The 20278-nt window shown below is 37.6% G+C and overlaps 1 protein-coding gene across 4 annotated transcripts in view; it reads right to left on the bottom strand.

Moving 5' to 3' along the window:
- Positions 1–19941, bottom strand: part of Ndst4 (N-deacetylase/N-sulfotransferase (heparin glucosaminyl) 4) — a 324323-nt gene extending 304382 nt beyond the window's left edge. For 2 of the 4 annotated variants that reach the window (XM_006501859.2, XM_011240189.2), the window contains exon 1: positions 19463–19941. The gene's annotated coding sequence lies outside the window, so the exon portion shown is untranslated. The remainder of the gene's footprint in view (positions 1–19462) is intronic. The other 2 variants (XM_006501860.1, NM_022565.2) reach the window with 2 other exon arrangements.
- Between the last annotated feature and the right edge of the window lie 337 nt (positions 19942–20278).

Raw genomic sequence — 20278 nt, 5'->3', positions numbered from 1 at the left:
ATTAAGAGTAAATAGGCCAAATTGTCTTTTTTTTTTTTTTTTTTTTTTTTTTTTTTTTTTTTTTTTGGTTTAATGAGACAGAGTTTCCCTGTGTAACGCTGGCTGTCCTGGAACTCACTCTGTAGACCAGGCTGGCCTTGAACTCAAGGATCCACCTGCCTCTGCCTCCTGAGTGCTGGAATTAAACGAGTGTGCCACCACACCCAGCCAAGTTGTCTTTTTAAAACAAAGGTTAGCAGATGAAATAATCCAAGGACATATGGATTGGAAGTGATATAAATGACACTGTGGTGGCTGGAGAGGCTCAGCAGCAAGGTTCCTACCATGCAGAACTGAGCTATGGAGTATGGGTGCCTCAGATGCTTAACTCTTGTCACCAAGCAAATGCCTTGTCTACAACCTTATATATATATATATATATATATATATATATACATATTTTATTACATATTTTCCTCAATTACATTTCTAATGCTATCCCAAAAGTCCCCCATACCCTTCCCCCCACTTCCCTACCCATCCATTCCCAGTTTTTGGCCCTGGCGTTCCCCTGTACTGGGGCATATACAGTTTGTGTGTCCAGTGGGCCTCTCTTTCCAGTGATGGCCGACTAGGACATCTTTTGATACATATGCAGCTAGAGTCAAGAGCTCCGGTGTACTGGTTAGTTCATAATGTTGTTCCACCTATAGGGTTGCAGATCCCTTTAGCTCCTTGGGTACTTTCTCTAGCTCCTCCATTGGGAGCCCTGTGATCCATCCAATAGCTGACTGTGAGCATCCACTTCTGTGTTTGCTAGGCCCCGGCATAGTCTCACAAGAGACAGCTACATCTGGGTCCTTTCGATAAAATCTTGCTAGTGTATGCAGTGGTGTCAGCCTTTGGAAGCTGATTAATGGAGTACTACTCAGCTATTAAAAAGAATGAATTTATGAAATTCCTAGCCAAATGGATGGACCTGGAGGGCATCATCCTGAGTGAGGTAACACATTCACAAAGGAACTCACACAATATGTACTCACTGATAAGTGGATATTAGCCCCAAACCGAGGATACCCAAGATATAAGATACAATTTGCTAAACACATGAAACTCAAGAAGAATGAAGACTGAAGTGTGGACACTATGCCCCTCCTTAGAATTGGGAACAAAACACCCATGGAAGGAGTTACAGAGACAAAGTTTGGAGCTGAGACGAAAGGATGGACCATCTAGAGACTGCCATATCCAGGGTCTACAACCTTTTAAGCCTAGCTTTTGGAATATCGTTTGAAAATCTGAAGTTTTGGAAATGACCAATTAACATGTAGTAGTTAGGACAATGAAAGTGACTATGTGGTTAGGCGTTCGAATAGTATTTCTGTTAGGAAGTCTACGCTTAAATGATTCTTTCCCCCTATCATTGCCACTGAACCCCCTAATCATATGCCAGGTATTTTTATTAAAATGAATAAATGTGTCTTTGTAGCTAGTTGATAATGTTAATGCCATACTTCATACTTCTGAGCCACAGCGCTCTTTAGAGTAGTTCATTTCAGCTATCATCCCAACATTAGCTTGTATTAAAAACTCAGTGTAACCCTGAGTCTGTTTCCCTTTCTCTTTTCATCTTAACTCACAGAATCGTACTTTTCACTCCGTGTATATCATATGTCAGTTATTATTTTTTTTTTTTTGGTCCAGTTCACAAACAGTTAAAACCTTTCCCCATCTGTTACATACTCTTTTCTGAACAAGAGAACTGGACAATTTCTTTCTTCCAGCGAATCAATGCTTGTGACTTTGAAGGTAGAAGAAATCCCCCAGTCTGATTATATTCCTGACTCATCATTTACCTGATCCATTAATGCTAGAATTTATGCACATATAGTTTGGGTTATCCAGTCATCTTCTACTCGTGCATTATCATTTAATTTATTTTCCTCCCTCTTCAAGCTTCTACCATTTCTTGCCTTTTTGCTACTCCTTTGTAATAATCAGGTGACAGAGAATGTATTCGAGAGATGGACGAGCTCACTCCACCTAGTCACTCATATTCCACTGGATATAGTGTCACTCATATTCCACTAGGTATAGTGTTCTTCTTGCCTCGATCAGGTGCCTGATCAAGATATGTTCACTGAAGATGCTGCTAAGAGATGCTGCCCCCATAGAGCTGCAGTAAGAGTTTCCTCTTCCATTGACCTAGTCACACAGAAAACAAACTTTCTTCCTTGTATCCCTCACCCCATAACAAATCACCTCATTCCTTCTCCTAGGGCAGAAAACATTTCAGAGTATCATGTTCAGTATCTCTAGACAGGTCACCAAGAAAATCCATGTTGAGAATTCAGTTATCAGTTACTGCTCATTTTTTGCAGATCAGCAGCACAGTACACTAATCCTATATAATGGACATTCAGTATTGCAAAAGAACAATGGAAACAAATACACTTCGAAGCTCACTGGACAGATGCAACAATTGTATTAGTGTCTACTGAAAGGACAGACACAAAGATCAATAGACGAGAATAGTGAGTTCCTAAACAAAGTCTCTGTGGAAAATTATTCCTTGACAAGGGAACAAAAGCAGATCTGTGGAGCAAGTCTTTTCAAGGAGTGGTGCTAGAAGCAGGAGTGGGTGGGCTAGTGAGCAGGGGAAGAGGGATGGGATGGGGGAGTTTCAAAGGGGAAATGAGGAAAGGGGATAAAATTTGAAATGTAAGTAAAGAAAATATCTAATAAAAAATAAAATGGAAAAAAAAAGATGTGGTCCTAGAACCAATTAACGTGAACATGCGAAGGGTTGTACACAACACATAGACACGTTCCCCAATTAACTCAAATGATCATATATTGCTCAAAAACATCTTGCACACATACATTATAGTAAGTGTAAGAACCAAACCTATGATACCCCTAGGATAAAAGAGGAAAAAATCCATTTGCCCTTGGTTCTGACAGTGAAATTAGAGCTCAGAGTCCATCTATGAAATAAAGATTTGGTAAGCTATTTAATTAAAAATATGAACGTTACTAACAAAGATGAGAAAGTAAGGTACATAAGAGAATAATATATTTAAAGCAGACATAACTGATATTTTTTAAAAAATCTCATACAAAGAGTTCTTTAAAAATCACAATAATAAAACAACTCAACATAAAGAGAAGAAATGGCACTAAACAGAACGTACATGAGTCAACAATTAAAGATGACCAGTACAGAGAGATGCTTCACTTCCTGATCATCTGAAGTTGTAAGTCATAGGAGGAATGGGATGCTACTGCTTAACTACCTAAGGCTCAGGCCAAAGCATAAACTTCTGACTACACTGGATTCTGGGAAGGTGTGAGACAGAAGTCTCTCATTCATTGCTTTTGAATAAAACATGGCATGGTTACTTTGGATGCCATTTTTAAAGTTTCTTACAAAACTAAGTGAAGTCTTAATTTGCTGACCAAAAATATTTCCATATCCAAATCAAATGAATTAAAATGTACACTTATAAAATCCTGCTGAGAGCCATTTCCATAATTAATTAGGTCAGCTTCAGTGTATCTGTACAATGGACAACAAAATGACCCATGGAGCCACAGAACATGTGAAATGGACATTAAATGTATTGCTACTAAGCAGAGGAACTTATATGAAAATACTGTGAGCTTTATGATACTACATATGAGAAACTTTGGAAGAAGCCAAAGTGTGGTGACAGATGAAAGGTTATTAGTTGTAGAGATGGAAAGGAATGAGGTGTGTATGGATGTGGTATGGTGTATTTAGGGTAGTGAAACAAATGTAGTTTGTATTACAATTATCACATCTGTAAGACATCATGTCTTACCTTGTGGTGAACTTAGAGTAGTGGTAATGTGCCACTTTGGTTTATTACCAAAGCTGATATTGTTGGGTAGACTGCACTTTAGGAAAACTATATCTTCGGGAAAAATTATTTTATATTAGATATTTTCTTCATTTATATTTCAAATGCTATCCTGAAAGTCCCCTATACCCTTCCTCCACTCTGCTCCCCAACTCACCCACTCCCGTTTCCTGGCCCTGGCATTCCCCTGTACTGGAGCATATAATCTTCGCAAGACCAAGGGTCACTCCTCCCAATGATGGCCAACTAGGCCATCTTCTGCTACATATGCAGCTAAAGACATGGGCTCTGGGGTAGGCGGATACTAGTTAGTTCATATTGTTGTTCCTCCTATAGGGTTACAGAACCCTTTAGCTCCTTGGTTACTTTCTCTAGCTCCTCCATTGGGGGCCCTTTATCCCATCCAATATAGGACTGTGAACATCCACTTCTATATTTGCCAGGCACTGTCATAGCCTCACATGAGACAGCTATATCAGGGTCCTGTCAGCAAAATCTTGCTGGCATATGCAATAGTGTCTGGGTTTGGTGGCTGTTTATTGGATGGATCCCAGTCTCTGGATGGTCCTTCCTTCTGTCTCAGCTCCAAACTTTGTCTCTGTTAACTCCTTCTATGAGTATTTTGTTCCCCATTCTAAGAAGGAACGAAGTATCCACACTTTGGTCTTCCTTCTTCTTGAGTTTCATGTGTTTTGCAAATTGTATCTTGGGTATTCTAAGTTTCTGTGCTAATATCCACTTATCAGTGAATTCATATCATATGATTTCTTTTGTGATTGGGTACCTCACTCAGGATGAAAACCTCCAGATCCATCCATTTGCCAAAAATTTTATAAATTTATTGTTTTTAATAGCTAAATAGTACTCCATTGTATAAATGTACCACATTTTCTGTATCCATTCCTCTGTTGAGGGGCATCTGGGTTCTTTCCAGCTTCTGGCTATTATAAACAAGGCTGCTATGAACATAGTGGAGCATGTGTCCTTATTACAAGTAGGAGAAAAACATTCTTCATAATTTAACAAAGGTCTGAAAACTAATATCTGCCAATGAAAAGAACAAATTCTTTTCAGGCATAATAATGCAAGGTTTTAACTGGACACTCCTAAACAAACTCCTAAACAGTATTGCATGTTTTTAAACATATACTTGAAACACACTGAGCTTCTCAACTTATTGTGTTATTTCTTTATTTTGTGTATATCTGTTTAGGCCTGTGTGTAAACACATGTACTGAGCTCAAAGGACAATTTCAGACAGTCAGGCTGGGTCAAGCTTCCTTAACTACTGATCTAAATCTCCAGTCCTGAAGCAGTACATTACAATACATATTTGTTTTCAATCTCTCTTTTCCCCAAGCTTCATTGAAGGCATCCTCAGGCTGACATACTCTTCGCTTCCTTTTTTTCACTCCCTTTCTCTGAGACTACTGTGCTGAGCCACTGATCTCCATTCAGAGCACAAGAATATTTTATTTGTGAAAAAACAAAATCCGTGAATGATTTACATTATTTGCTGGGAGGAAAAGTTGGTGAACACTCTTGTATAAATTTTATTTTGTTTGGTCATACAAGATATCTTGGGGCTGGTGAGATGGCTCAGTGGGTAAGGGCACCCGACTGCTCTTCCGAAGGTCTGAAGTTCAAATCTCAGCAACCACATGGTGGCTCACAACCACCCGTAATGAGATCTGGTGCCCTCTTCTGGTGTATCTGAAGACAACTACAGTGTACTTACATATAATAAATAAATAAATCTTTAAAAAAAAAAAAAAAAAAAGATATCTTGGCAGGGCCAGCAAGATGGCTCAGCAGACAAATGGAATTACTGCCATCTGAGAACTAGAGATTGATGCCAGGAATTGCCATGGTGGAAGGAGAGAACCTACTTCCACAGTTTGTCCTCTGATGTCCTCATCTATGTGCCTGTATTCATTATGCACACTGGGGGTTTTACACATACGCACACACACACACACACACACACACACACACGCACGCACGCACGCACGCACGCACGCACGTACACACACACACACACACACACACACATGCACATGCACATACACACACGCACGCACATACACACACACACACACATGCACATACACACACACAAACACACACATGCACACACACACACACACAAACAGAGAGAGAGAGAGAGATAGGCTCACACACCCAATAAGAACACAACCAAAACAAAATAGAGTTGCTATTATCTGTTGATTGACTGAATTCACAGAGGGAAAATATGAATCACGAATATAACCCCAAGATGTACTTGAACCTTTCCTAGTCATTTATAGATTTTTCCAATGGATAATTTTTGCCCTGACAGTTCAGTAGCACTGGAAATCCATCCTATGACACATCTGTGTAATAAAGTAATGAGAGCACCACATGATGAGTGAAGTCACAAGGGTAACTCAGTCATATATCAGTGAAGAAAGTGTGTTGAGCAGGAAGTAGTAGTATTTCTGTAAAACTAAGGAGATATGCAGAGAGACATGACACTAGGTCGGTGATTATGGAGGAAGAAAAGTCAAGGCCTGTGGTAAAAATAAAGTCCTTGGCTAGGAAACTCATAAATCCCAAGTACCATAATGATAATGAGAGTGGCTAGCAAGACACACACTATAGAACTGGTGCACAGCACCGCACAGAGTGTTAGTGAAGAAATCCAAACGATGATATTTTTGAATTCAGATAATACAAGGAATCGTAGACTTTGAATTTCCAAGAGAGTGCTAGTAGACTGGAAATTTTCTTTTATTCCACCTCACACCAGTCAGAATGGCTAGGATCAAAAATTCAGGTGACAGCAGATGCTGGTGAGGATATGGAGAGAGAGGAATACTCCTCCATTGCTGGTGGGATTGAAAGCTTTTACAACCATTCTGGAAATCAGTCTGGTGGTACCTCAGAAAACTGGGCATAGTACTACCAGTAGGTCCAGCAATACCTCTCCTGGGCATATACCCAGATGTTCCACCTGGTAATAAGGACATATGCTCCACTATGTTCATAGCAGCCTTATTTATAATATCCAGAAGCTGGAAAGAACTCAGATGTCCCTCGACAGAGGAATGGATACAGAAAATGTGGTACATTTATACAGTGGAGTACTACTCAGCTAAAAAAAACAATGAATTTATGAAATTCTTGGGCAAATGGATGGATCTGGAGGATATCATCCTGAGTGAGGTAACCCAATCACAAAAGAAGTCACTTGATATGCACTCCCTGATAAGTGGATATTAGCCCAGAAACCTAGAATACCCAAGATACAACCTTCAAAACACAAGAAAATCAAGAAGGCAGACCAACTCATGGATACTTCATTCCTCCCTAGAATAGGGAATAAAATATCCATGAAAGGAGTTGCAGAGACAAAGTTTAGAGCTAAGATGAAAGGATGGACCATCCAGAGATTGCACCACCCGAGGGCCCATCCCATAAACAGCCACCAAACACAGACACTACTGCATACACCAGCAAGATTTTGCTGAAAGAACCCTGATATAGCTGTCTCATGTGAGGCTTTGCCAGTGTCTGGCAAAAACAGAAGTGGATGTTCACAGTCATCTATAGGTTGGAACACAGGGCCCCCAGTGTAGGAGCTAGAGAAAGTACCAAAGAGCTGAAGGGATCTGTAACCCTATAGGTGGAACAACAATATGAGCTAACCAATACTCCCAGAGCTCATGTCTCTAGCTGCATATGTAGCAGAAGCTGGCCTAGTTGGTCATCATTGGGAAGAGAGGTCCCTTGGTCCAGCAAACTTTATATGCCCCAGTACAGGGGAAAGCCAGGGCCAAGAAGAGGGAGTGAGTGGGTAGTGGAGCAGGGCAGGGGGAGGGTATAGGGGACTTTTGGGATAGCATTAGAAATGTAAATGAAGCAAATATCTAATAAGAAAAGTTAAAAAAATTCTTTTTTTTTTGTTTGTTTTTTGTTTTGTTTTGTTTTGTTTTTCAAGGTAGGGTTTCTCTGTATAGCTCTGGCTGTCCTGGAACTCACTTTGTAGACCAGGCTGGCCTCGAACTCAGAAATTCGCCTGCCTCTGTCTCCCAAGTGCTGGGATTAAAGGCATGCACCACCATGCATGGCTTCTTTTTTATTTTTTATTGGTTGTTTTATTTATTTACACTTCAAATGTTACCCCCATCCCCAGTTTCCCCTCCACAAATACCCTGTTCCCTCCCCCTTCCCCTGCTTCTATGAGGGTCCCTCACCCCAATCCCACCTCTGTGCCCTAGCATTCCCCTATTCTGAGTCATGAAGCCTCCACAGGACCAAGGTACTGCCCTCCCACTGATGCCAGATATGTCAATCCTCTGCTATATATGCAGCTGGGGCCATGGGTCCTTCCATGTGTATTCTTTGGTTGGTGGTTTAATCCCTGAGAGTTCTGGGAAATCTGGTTGGTTGATATTGATGTTCTTCCTATGGGGTTGCAAACCCATCCAGCTCCTTCAGCCCTTCCCCTAACTCCTCCATTGGGGTCTCCATGCTCAGTCCAATGGTTGACTGTGAGCATCCACATCTGTAATGGTCAGGCTTTGGCAGAGCCTCTCAGGGGACATCTATACTAGGCTCCTGTTAGCAAGCACTTTTTGACATCAGCAATAGTATCTGGATTTGGTGTCTGCAGATGAGATGGATCCCTAGGTGGGGCAGTCTCTGGATGACCTTTCCTTCAGTCTCTGCTTGTACTCTTTATTCCAGCATTTCCTTTTGATAGAAGCAATTCTGAATTAATATTTTTGAGATGAGTGGGTGGCTCCATCCCTCAACTGGAGACTGTGCTTATCCACTGGATATGGTTTCTACAGGTTCACTCTCCCTTTGTTTGGTATTTCAACGAATGTCATTCCTGTTGGACCTCTTGTGTCCCTGGCATCTGGGACTTCCTAGTAGCCATCCCCAGTTCCCCAATGCTCAGGGCTATACACCTCCATTCAAATTACTGATTCTCTGTACTTTTCCTTCTGTTCTCCCACATCTGATCCTGCCCAACTTTTTCCCTCCCCCTCCTTTCTCCCTAATGATATCAAGGTAAAATGCATTAAGTTGAGGAGGCAGAAACGGTGAGCAATTTGAGAGCAACTGGGAGAGTACAAGGGGGAATTAATAAGAAGGCTGTTTTTTTTCTGTCTTGAGGAACACACACATATAAGCAAGTGAGATCCCTCAGCAAAGTTCCAAACGAATTAAGAGAATGAGAAAATTTCCACATACTGAAGCCATAAGAGCAGGATCTTCAGAAGACTGGAAATTGTTTTAATCATTTTGTATGAAAACACCATAATTAAATCTAACACTTCATATGCTTGTTAAATTTTTAAAGGAAATGATTTTGAATAAACAGGAATGAGTAAGCAAATAATACTTAAAATATTCAATAACAAACAGAATGAGAGGTTTTGCTTTGAAAGGAAGAGAGAAAAGGGAGACATGAAACAGAAAGAATATCTTCCATCCAGGACTAGAGTTTGCATGAGCCTCCTACTTCCATGGAATCGTGAGCAATCTCGATCCAGCACTATTATTATTATCATGTGATAACATGAGCAATCTCCTACTTACATGGAATAGTGTCTTCAGTTTCAATGCTTTTCTCTGGACACAAGTTCATCCAGCTTGGAGTCAATAGCACTGAGATGATTGGCACCAACTAAAGATTGCTTTGGTCTAGCTCAATACTCACTCTTTAGAAGCCATTGTTTGCAGATGTATTGATTTACATTCTTGTTAATTATCTCAGCAGTCTAACATGGAATGAGTCACCCATGAAATACAAAGCACTCACTTTGCTCTTGTATTCTTATAGCTAAGAGTCTCTAAAAAAATAGAGACCAATGAAACCAGAATATAGAAACCTAGTGACTTCTAAATGAGCAGAGGAGTAAACAAAATTAATATATGATATTTGACATAAAAGTTTCATCTCAATGAATTGCATGGATCGTTCTTAAAATGAAAGTTATAAAAGTAACCGCACTTTGTCTAATTGGCATTTTGTTATATGATTTCAATGTTTTTCTAGTGTTGTTACAATTGTTTCTTCAAGTCAGTACAATGATATTTGAAACTTCCTACAAACTTTATTTTAGTAATATTCTTTCTGAAGTTATGTATTACTTTATCATTATAAATGAAGTTTGCCAGCAGTGGAACTAACTAAAGAGTTTTCTTTCTTACAGTTAATTTCAACCATTACTTCTCCACCACCAGCTTTCCATGTAAAGTCATTTAAAGTAATCAATATAAAATTCACAGAGAACATTTAGATCTATCTGGGTAGTATAGCTAGAGTCTGCTCTGTGCTTCAGATGAAAAGCCCATGAGCTTTCACTTCATTTCTTATCATCATGTGTTGCTCTCAAGGTTTTTGTGTGACATTCAATATTGAGGACAGAGGACAGAAAGCGAATGTTAAAGGAACACTATTTATTTTGTGTATGAGGAAACATAAATTCTAGTTAATGTTATACTTATGTAAGAAGTTAAAGAATGAATATGGGGATATTTTACCGTGATTTGACAATGCCCACATTCCATTGCAGCGAGTCTGCATCACTTCTCTGAATACCAAGAAAGATACTTTCTCTCTGGAAATAAGCTTATTAAGAAATGATTAAGTAGACAATATTGTTGTGCTGATTTTTGTTTCCAACCTGAGTAGTATCCTCTGTGTCTTCTGTTGACTTATTTAATTTGCTATGGACCATCTGGGTATTACTGTATGTAGAGGAGTAAATATTTTCACTATTTTCATACATTTGTTCTATGTTTTATTTTACCATTTTATAGACACTACATAATGCAACGGAAGCTTGATTATCAGTAGGCAAAACATGGGAGGTAACATGTAAAACTATATTCCCACCCAAAACTAATGCAAGATTTCCAAATGATAATTTGGAAAGACAAAAAAAACTAATATAAACTGATGAGACAAGATTTGGCATAATTCCAAGTATTCTGTTACTTTTCAGTGACAATGTATCTTCAATTCTTTCTATATTTGGATTTGAAAACTGAAGTCTAGCAATGTTAATGGTGGATTAATAAGCACTGCATCAAAACCATCACTCAGCAAGTCAACTTAGTAAAAATTAATGGATGCTTATTAAGTGTAAAATATGAGAGTCATCTTCAGAACACATTTGGACACTTGGAGTTAAAGTAATCTTGTTTAACTTGTAGAAGAATGAGAGCAATTTAAAATGTACAAATAGATATGTGGTAAGCTAAAAGTAAAGTTATTAACATTCTCTCTGTCCAGGATAATATTAGTAATCTGTGACGGAAATCTGTGAACTATATTGGTATAGGTAGTAAAGAGGAGTGGTTAAGCAAGATGTCTTATGTTTCATTGGGTGACTACAGCAATGTGACTAGAAATGTTATTTAGTTTCTTATTTTAAAGATTTTTAAAAATTTATTTCTACATCTATGTGTGTGAGAGAGTGCATGCTGTGTGTGTGTGTGTGTGTGTGTGTGTGTGTGTGTGTGTGTGTGTGTGTGTGTAAGTCAGCGAAGGCACCAGAAGAATGTACCTGATTTCATGAAGCTGGAATTTTAGGTTATTATGACATAGCTTACGTAGGTACTGGGAACTGAACATGGATTCTCTGGAAGATCAGCAAGCAATTTTTAAAAAATTATCTTTAATCTTTGTATGCACTCTAGTTATTATCCCCATCCAGGTCTGCTCTCCAACAGTTCCCCATCCCATTCCTCCTCCACTGTCTCCAAGAGGATGTCTCTCTATGCCCCGCCACCCTGTCTGGCCTCTCTACTCCCTGGGGCCTCAAGTATCTCAAAGGTTAGGTGTGTGTATTCTCTCACTGAATAGAAATTTTAGAATGAGGTCTCTGCCTACTTCATGTATTAACCCGTTAGAGATTTAGAACCACAGACCATCTAAGAAACATTTTATCTTGATTCTTCTAATCTGATTTCACTTTTGGAAGGCTTGTTTTCTTCTTTTCTTCAGTTTGCACGTACCCCACTACTCTGCCATGGCTGGGCGTCAAGTTAGACTATTAGGAACATTTTCTTAGTGGTTTTCACACTGATCTGTGCTCTACTTTCTTTATTCCCATGTTTCATTTGCTTGTTAATTTTTAAGGCCAAGATGAATTTACCTTAAAATATTCATCAATGAAGTTTGATTCTATTAATCAATATTCAAACATGATGCAAATATAGTAGAGACTGTGATAAAATAGATGACTTAGATCTTTATTTCCGAGTGAAGAGTAATGAAAATAGGTTGACCACTGTCAACCCCATCACTTAAGGGTTGCTTGGAAAGAGAGCCAAAGTTATATTATAGGTTAAGGTCAGATTAATGATGCTTGTAATTAAAATTTAATTCCATTAATTTAAAATGTCTTAAGTTTTCAAATTTGCTAGTATTTTTTAAATTTATTTTCACATTTTACCTTTGCAGTAATTCTACAAAGTAGGCATTATAACCCCATTCACAGGGCCTGGATTTCTAGCACAGAAGTGTTTTACTTTTTAATCTTCTGAAGATTTATTCATAAGAAGGGCTAGCCAGACTTAAAACCAATATTGAGTGATCCAGACTTTACCATTATGATGCCTTATGCTAGTTCCTGACATTTGTTATTAAAACTAATTTGTATGGCTTGCTTAAATGTATATTTAATTGAGTTTGCATCCCAAAATTATTTAAAGAAGTTCTATGAACAAATAAAAGTTCCTAGAAAGCACAGCTATTGTTTTTATCAATGCCCTTATTTGATTATCTTAGTTAATGGACTGGCTCAAAAGTCTATAAAATAAAATGTTTACATTTTGAAAATTAAACTTTCATAAAGACATTTTAATCACTTCTGATTTATAAAGATTTTATATATAATATAAATAACACTTCAACAAACTTTTGCTCTGCTCAGTGCTGGAATTAGGTAGAGAGACTGCTTATGCAAACTTTTTATGTTAAAATCATAACATGGAAAAGGAGTAATAAAGTTTTTAGTCATATATATATTTCTAAGGCAAATGTTGCTATGTTTCTAAGTCGTTCTGATGGGTAGATCCACTTGTGTTGGTTTCTTTGATTGAGAGGAATCTCAATGATTTCTAAAATGTACCACTTTTCTTGTTACCAGCTAGAAATACCCTACTATCATTCATATTTTAGTTTGATTGTATTCCAGATTACAATACTTATGCCTCCACCAATAAATGCATCTTATTGGTCCGTTGTAGTATTTTTTATTCAAATATTGCCATTTCTTCAATACATGCATGGTTTCTACCTGTTCCTCATGGTTTTTATTAATGAAAACCACGTTCCCTGACTACTTTCTAGACATTCTCACCACTGAAAGCTTTAGTTACATTGGAATGGAGGGCTAACACAGGCATATCAATTATTTTGTAAGGTAATTGGTACTGGGTGAGAACTCTATGGGACAGAAAAATGATGCCCGTGTCTGTATGAAAGAAAAAGAAGTGCCAGAGAAGCCTGCATAATACAAGGCATTAGGAACCTAAGAATCACAGATAGACCAAGGGATGTCAGATCTCTGCCTAGCAGGATTATTGATAAATGTTTCTTTAGTACTGACAATATGATTCACTAATACCCTCTAAGGCAACATTAATGATATAGTAAATAGACTGTGGAGCTGAAGTTACTTTGTAGTTGGAGAAAGTAATGTATATTTTTACATATTCAGTAATTATATTATATGGAGAATTCTTTAGGACCAGCACTTGTTAGCTGTGTGATGGTTTTAGAATCTTGGTTCATACTCCCACTAATACATGAATATAGGTTAGGAAGTGGGCTCTTCTACTGCCTAGGTTTCAATAGTATCATTAGCTTTCAGTATATACACATGGTGAATGATCTAAGATAATTTATGTTGATATTATTTTTAAGTGCTTAGAACTGAGAAGTATAGAGGGAAAAAATGAAAACTCTATTTTGTAAAACTTTATATTACTTTTCTCCAAAAAAGTGTCACCAAAAGTGTGACTTAACTTAAATCATTCCCTGCAGCTCCAGAGAACTGAGGAGATAACCAATGGTCAGATACATACTCCAGACTTTTATTTTGCATATATTAAGAAATTTCTAGCAACAATCACATTTTTATTTAATTTTTGCTATGAGAAAAACTATCATGCCATTGAGTTCAGCATTCAAAATTTCACCGGATTGTTTACTGAGGGATAGTTTCTCAGAAGGATATTCACTAACCAGTCATATTTATAATTCTCATGTGTAGCTCTGATCCCCTTTTTCACTTATTCATCCTTAGAGGATTCATGCTCATGTCTCTTTTTTCCAACCAGAGTATGATCCTCATGAGAATGGTCTTCATCTTTCCTAGCATCTATCACATAATAAAGAAAATAATATTTATTATCATTATCATTAGGAACATGAGCATGTAATCATTAAAGCCTTTTTCTCGGTGGAAATGAGAAATAGAGTAATTTAAGTCTTAAATTGACTTCAACTTCAATTGGTCAATTGTCGCATCATTTTCATCATTATGTCATTCTGAGGAAAGCTTCTTTAGAAATTGCAATCTGAAGAACCACGTGCTTTCAATGAATTAATAAGTATCATTTACAAGTCGATATTTGTGTTTTACTCCACCTTTTAGAATAAGTGAACTCTTACTTGGAGTGACATGAAATTTAGGGAGAGACGGTTTGAGAAGCAGATCAGATTTAAATCCTGATTCTAATTATTCACTTGCACTTTAGAGTAATGAACAGAATTAGGACTTTTATATGCATTTGTAGGAGCATATGCACCGCCGCATCTGTTTCCTCTCCTTGTATTAATCTTTAGTGTTGCTATATTTATTTCTGAGGTTTAAATGATTTTTTAATGTAGGCGTGAAACCCTATTCAGTGCCTCAAGAACTCTTTAGAAAAGTCTGATGAAATATGACAAATTTTTGTGGATCAGCAGTCTACAGTTGCATTTCTGATTCAGGAATGGAGTTAAGCCAAACCATCTAAATGTGTACAATATCTGTCCTTCCCGTCTTCTTCTCTCATTAGCATGGCATCTGGCCTTTGGGCTGCATGCAGTTGTTATTATTTTTAAACTACTAAATATATAAATTATTAATATGGTGTTCAAATAGCAATTTTAATGAGTATTTACTTTTATAATTTTATTTTTAACTCTATAGTGTATTTTGGTGTTGAAAAAAAAATGTTGCTGCCCATGAAAGAGAGTATTATGCATGGGGATCAAAGCACTCTGTAGAAAGTATTAGAAAAGTAAATTACCTAACAACATAGCAGAAGAATAGCTGTTATCTTGAGAGCTACATTTCTGATGCAAATTTCCCATTTTATCTTCTCTTATTCCTTATTGCTTTAACCAATATTCCCCATACCATTCCCCACTTACTGTGGTCACATTGTGTCTTATATTTGCTGCCATGCTAAATATGAGTAGTTCACTCATCAGCTGTGCACTAAAGTTGTCATGGAAAAAAATGAATGGAGGTGGGGATGGAGAGAGATGAAAGAAGGAAAACTGAGACAGAGAGGAAAGGAAAGTAGGGCGTGACCAAATCAATGCAAATGAAGAAGAAAGGTGAAGTGGAGCACAGGTGGCAGCAGGTGGGGATAGAAAGCATCAGAGGCAGTGTGTGCCTATGTTTACTCCTTGCTTGGACATGTTGTACCTGGTCTGTTACCTTTCATCGCCTATGGGGTTAGAGACAAATGTTATTAAATAATTTTAATGAGGAGAATAGGTAACCTAGCAGTACAGCACTTGACAGTTTATTCATGTAAAAAGTCCTGTGTTTGGACCCCAGCACTTCCACAAAAAGTAAAAAAGAAAATAAATAAATAAATAAATAAATAAATAAATAAATAAATAGGTAGGTAGGTAGGTAGGTAGGTAGGTAGGTAGGTAGGTAGGTAGAAAAGAAAAGCAAAAGCAGTTCCATATTGGGGGGAAAATGTTTGGATTCTTCTAACTTAGGAGCATGAGGTGTTTCTGCTGATATGTATGTGTCTCTTCCTTTGCTAAGTGCTGTTCTCTATATTGAGGTTTTCAAATATTTCAAACAACTGTTCTTATAAAGAGTAAGGTAAGATTTTGGAATAGAAAATTCAATTCTACAACCCAATAGTGATTTTTGGTTAAAAAAAAAAAAAAAACAATAAAACACCCTGGATTCATCAAAGTATTTTCTAGAACATTTGAATACAAGTCATTTTATCCCTTCATGTTTCACAGGCACTTCTTTAAGTTTGAGTAACTAATAATGATTATTCATTTACAGTTCACAAAGTATCTTAAGTAATTCTTTTACAAAATGCTTGTAAGTGCTATATTCGTATAAGCTCATAGCAACATCTAAAAGTAATTATTGACTTGTCACGAGGCAAATTATCTTGTTAAAACCTCTCACTCCTGGATATCTTTAAACTGATATGAAAAGTTACAAGACAAAGGAAAGATATCTATCATGTAATATCTGCAAAACCTTTTGCAGGTAGGAATGTAGAGGAAGTTAGTATTTTTTATCTCAAAACTTTTATTGTCTCAGAATTATTTGTTTTGAAATATCTGATGCTTTAGTGAGTTTGCTATTATTGGATTATCTGATTTTTTTAAGGGAGGGGGAAATCTATAAATTCAGTATTATTACTTAAATATAATTTTGACTAGCCTAAAATGTGATATGATCCGTTAGAAACAGAGTTAAAGGAACCTTGGCAATATATTATCATTAACTGCTCTAGCTGCAGAAGCTTAAGCAGAATGAGTCTAAAGAAGAGGCCACTTAACACTCTGTGTAACAACATAAGCTGAAAGTTCCTAAAGTGTCAAGGAAAGCTTGGCTGACTGTTACATCGTGATGGCTGAAGGCAATGGCATACATCGTGTCTGGCACCTGCCCTGTTTCTCTCACTTTGTGAACTTAAAATAAACAGCAGACAGCATCCCCTTTGGCTTGTTACTTGGGAGGTGCACAATGAAGGAGAGTTTACCTTTTGTTGTCTAGCTACAAGACTATGAAAGGGTTTGGAAGTCCTACTTTTACTTGACTTTTTGGAGTTGGTTGATTGAATAAAACCTTGAAGTTCTTTGTTTTGGCACACGTATATATGGCACTTCTGGTCTTGCTGCCATTCCAAGCTAGTATGTAGAGAAGGCATTTCACCCTTCCTGTACTTTCCAGTACATATTGTGTTTTATAGGGTTTAGGCTATGATTTCATCCCAGCAACCTTTGATAAAGAAGAAATCTTTGTTACTTTACAGTTTTCCCCTAGTCTGGCAATATATTTGCTCCTGAAATATTCCAGTTTGTACAGGTTAGACTTAAAACATAATGCATTATCAATAAATTCCAGCCCACGGGGAGGGTGGGGGGAAGAGTAGGCTTCTGGGTGCATGGCTCTTCAGGCTTGGCTGACAGCCAGGGCTGATAGTCTAGCTTCACTTTATAAGTTTCCCCAGCTGCTTTTTAAATCTGGAGAGGCGGCATCAGCCAGAAAGCTTCTAGTTTGAACACAGTATGCTAAGTGTTTCTCTCTTCTCCCTGAGTAGTTGCTAGTAAATGAAATAGCATGATGGTATTTTATTCTCACTTTTTCAGTAAAAACAAAGTGAGAGGGAATCACAATACATTAAACTTCTCAGCTCAACTCTTGTATGGATTAGAAACATTTATTTAGCATTTAGAAACACTAGGTCTGACATTGAGATCAATTAAGAATTTGAGGTATTTTTCTTTTAAACATATGATCATGGCATGGTAGCATTCTTGGAGGAAGACCGAATCCGTATCAAATAGATATATTAGTTTTCATGCCTGATGAAATCTAAGATACTTGCTTCTCAGGTGAATGTATATACATGCATTCTATATGAACATGCAATTTTTTTTATTTTCAGGAAAAAGCAAAAGAATGATCTAGATTATTATGTACAGATGGCTTTCTCATTGATTTCTTAAAAATAAAATATAATAAAATTATCCAAAGCTTTTCTTTTATAAAAGAGTTACATCAGAATTTTTATCTGTATTTTCCATCAAGGACGACTTTCATGCTATAGATTGCCAGAGAATTCTCTATGGAAAAACAGCAAAAATCATAGTATACTCAAATATCTATTTCTGTCCAGAGATAAACATAAATGACACAGTTACTTTTCTTATTAAACATTCTAATGTTTGGGGGAATGCTGGTTCTCACCATGAGATCCTTCTGGTCAGGGGTCTTATGTTCCTGACTTAAACTTTATTGAAACAAACAAAACAAATTATCCATCACTACCTAAGTTTCTGCTTATAGCTAATTGGCCCAATTCCAGTAAAACAAATTAAAATAGTTGTGATCCGGAAAAATAACAACTCATTAAAATCATTTGGAGAAACTCATTGTCTCTTAGTTTTAGTGAAATTAAAGTAATTTTAGTAACTTCTGTCTTCACCAGCTTCTTCTTATTCCAAAATATACAGGATTTTAACTATGAAACTGACAAGAAAGTGGATAACTAAGCCTGAATGACAGAAATGTATTAATATCTTGCTTCAGCTTAACATTGAAAAGTTCTGCCTCCATGTAAATGAAAACTCCTAGAACAGACGCTGTGAAGGCAGGAAAAGGAGCGTCTGACAGAAAGGATAAACTCATTACACTTTCTCAAAGTTAATTGAGGAGCAGAACACAGTCTACCAAAATAAACAACACACTGCTTCTGAAAAAGTATATCAATTTGTAAATTAGGACAAGTTAAAAGGAAATCAATTTTTAATATTTTTAAACTTTGATTTCTTCTGATATAAGTATTAGAAACACTAAGACCACCTTTAAACATCTCGCATTTTCCAATGTGTTTTGTGTAGGGGGCTTTGGAAGTGTGTGTGTGTATATGTGTGTGCGTGTGTGTGTGTGAATACGGCACTGAGGTGTCGGTGTCCTGCTCACAATCTAGGATATGAATATGACATATATTACCCTGAGATGTTTTCATTTCTAATATGAGCTAGGGGATAGCATCTATTTCCTGATAAACAGCATATGCCAGTGTCGTTCAGTTTCAAATGTGTGTGCCAGCTGTTTCTCTCAAAATTCCATCAAAACAGAGAACACCTATAAATCTTATGTCCCAAGGAGAAGAGTTCTCATCTTGGGCAATTTGCATGCCACATTCTAAGTAATACTTCTTAGGAAACATTTAAACACCAGCCACAGTTATGACTGAAGGCTGAGTTTGCAAAATTAGTAGGTCCAGTAGAAACAGGACAAACCTGTTATCCAGGGAGGTGTTTTGGTGCAAATGTCAGAGTAACTGTTTAAAATTAATCTGCTGTTCAGTTCCCTTTTTACAGCAGGGCAATACATTCTATATACAATGCAAATATAACTTCTACATACTGACAGGTATGTATACACACGCCAGAAAGGGAGATTGAATTTGGCTCTAAAAGTATCTGCTTCTACATAAATCTTTCACAAATAAAACTTTAGTGCGTTTAACTTGTTTATGAAGCTAAGCCACACATACCCCGTCATTGTCAATTTCAACAAATTAGGGCAGTAACTTACCTAGAGAAGCATTTCAATTTTTTTTTCTTTTGCTAACTTGAATTTATCCGAAGTTAGAAAATGAGATATCCAGAATTCAGGTTTACTTGGCTCCACGTTAATTAGCGGAGCTTTCAGTTCGTGCCATCTGCCTCAACAGGATTCTGAGAGCACTCCTCAGCTCCGGTGCCGGTGTCTGGACCCTTCCAGCAGTCTTTTTATTTATACACACATTGTCCTTTTCAAAACAAGCAGCCAGCTGGAATGATTCAGACCTCTGTTCAGCACACCGTTAAAATGCAGCTTCCTTCTCGGACACGAGCCTTACCCCAGGGAGCAGACCGGGTACAGCAAAAAGGCTATGAGAACTATTTAATCACCGGAATACCAGCTGCTCCTGTCTGCTTCTGCCACTGCTGCTGTGCCTCTTGCTTAGCTGGAGTCGGTCTTTCCCTCCCTCCCTCCCTCTCTCCCTCCCTCCCTTTTTCTCTCACATCTCCAGAACTATGAAGGCAGCTCTGCCGGGTTATGATTGGCAGAAACAGCCAATTCCTTCAGCTAATCATCCTCAAGACTTTCAAGGACCTGAAGCTGTTGTGATGTCATCCAGGCAGTGGGATGTTACACATGAACACATTCCAGCAGAAGCTAATTCAGCAGCCGGCAGCCTTCCTCTCACACAACACTGATTGATTGATTAGGTGCCCCTTGAGGATTTGGATAATCGTTCACTGGACAGTTTGAATATTTCCTACATAATCCGAGAATAAGATTTCACTTTGCAGCTATGTCACTGTATCAAGTGGGTTAATAAAAGTTCGTGATGGGGCTTTCTGT

The sequence above is a fragment of the Mus musculus genome, chromosome 3, assembly GCF_000001635.26.
Source record: "Mus musculus strain C57BL/6J chromosome 3, GRCm38.p6 C57BL/6J".
In the NCBI taxonomy this organism is placed as follows: domain Eukaryota; kingdom Metazoa; phylum Chordata; class Mammalia; order Rodentia; family Muridae; genus Mus; species Mus musculus.
This window is presented reverse-complemented; position numbering and strand designations above follow the sequence as displayed.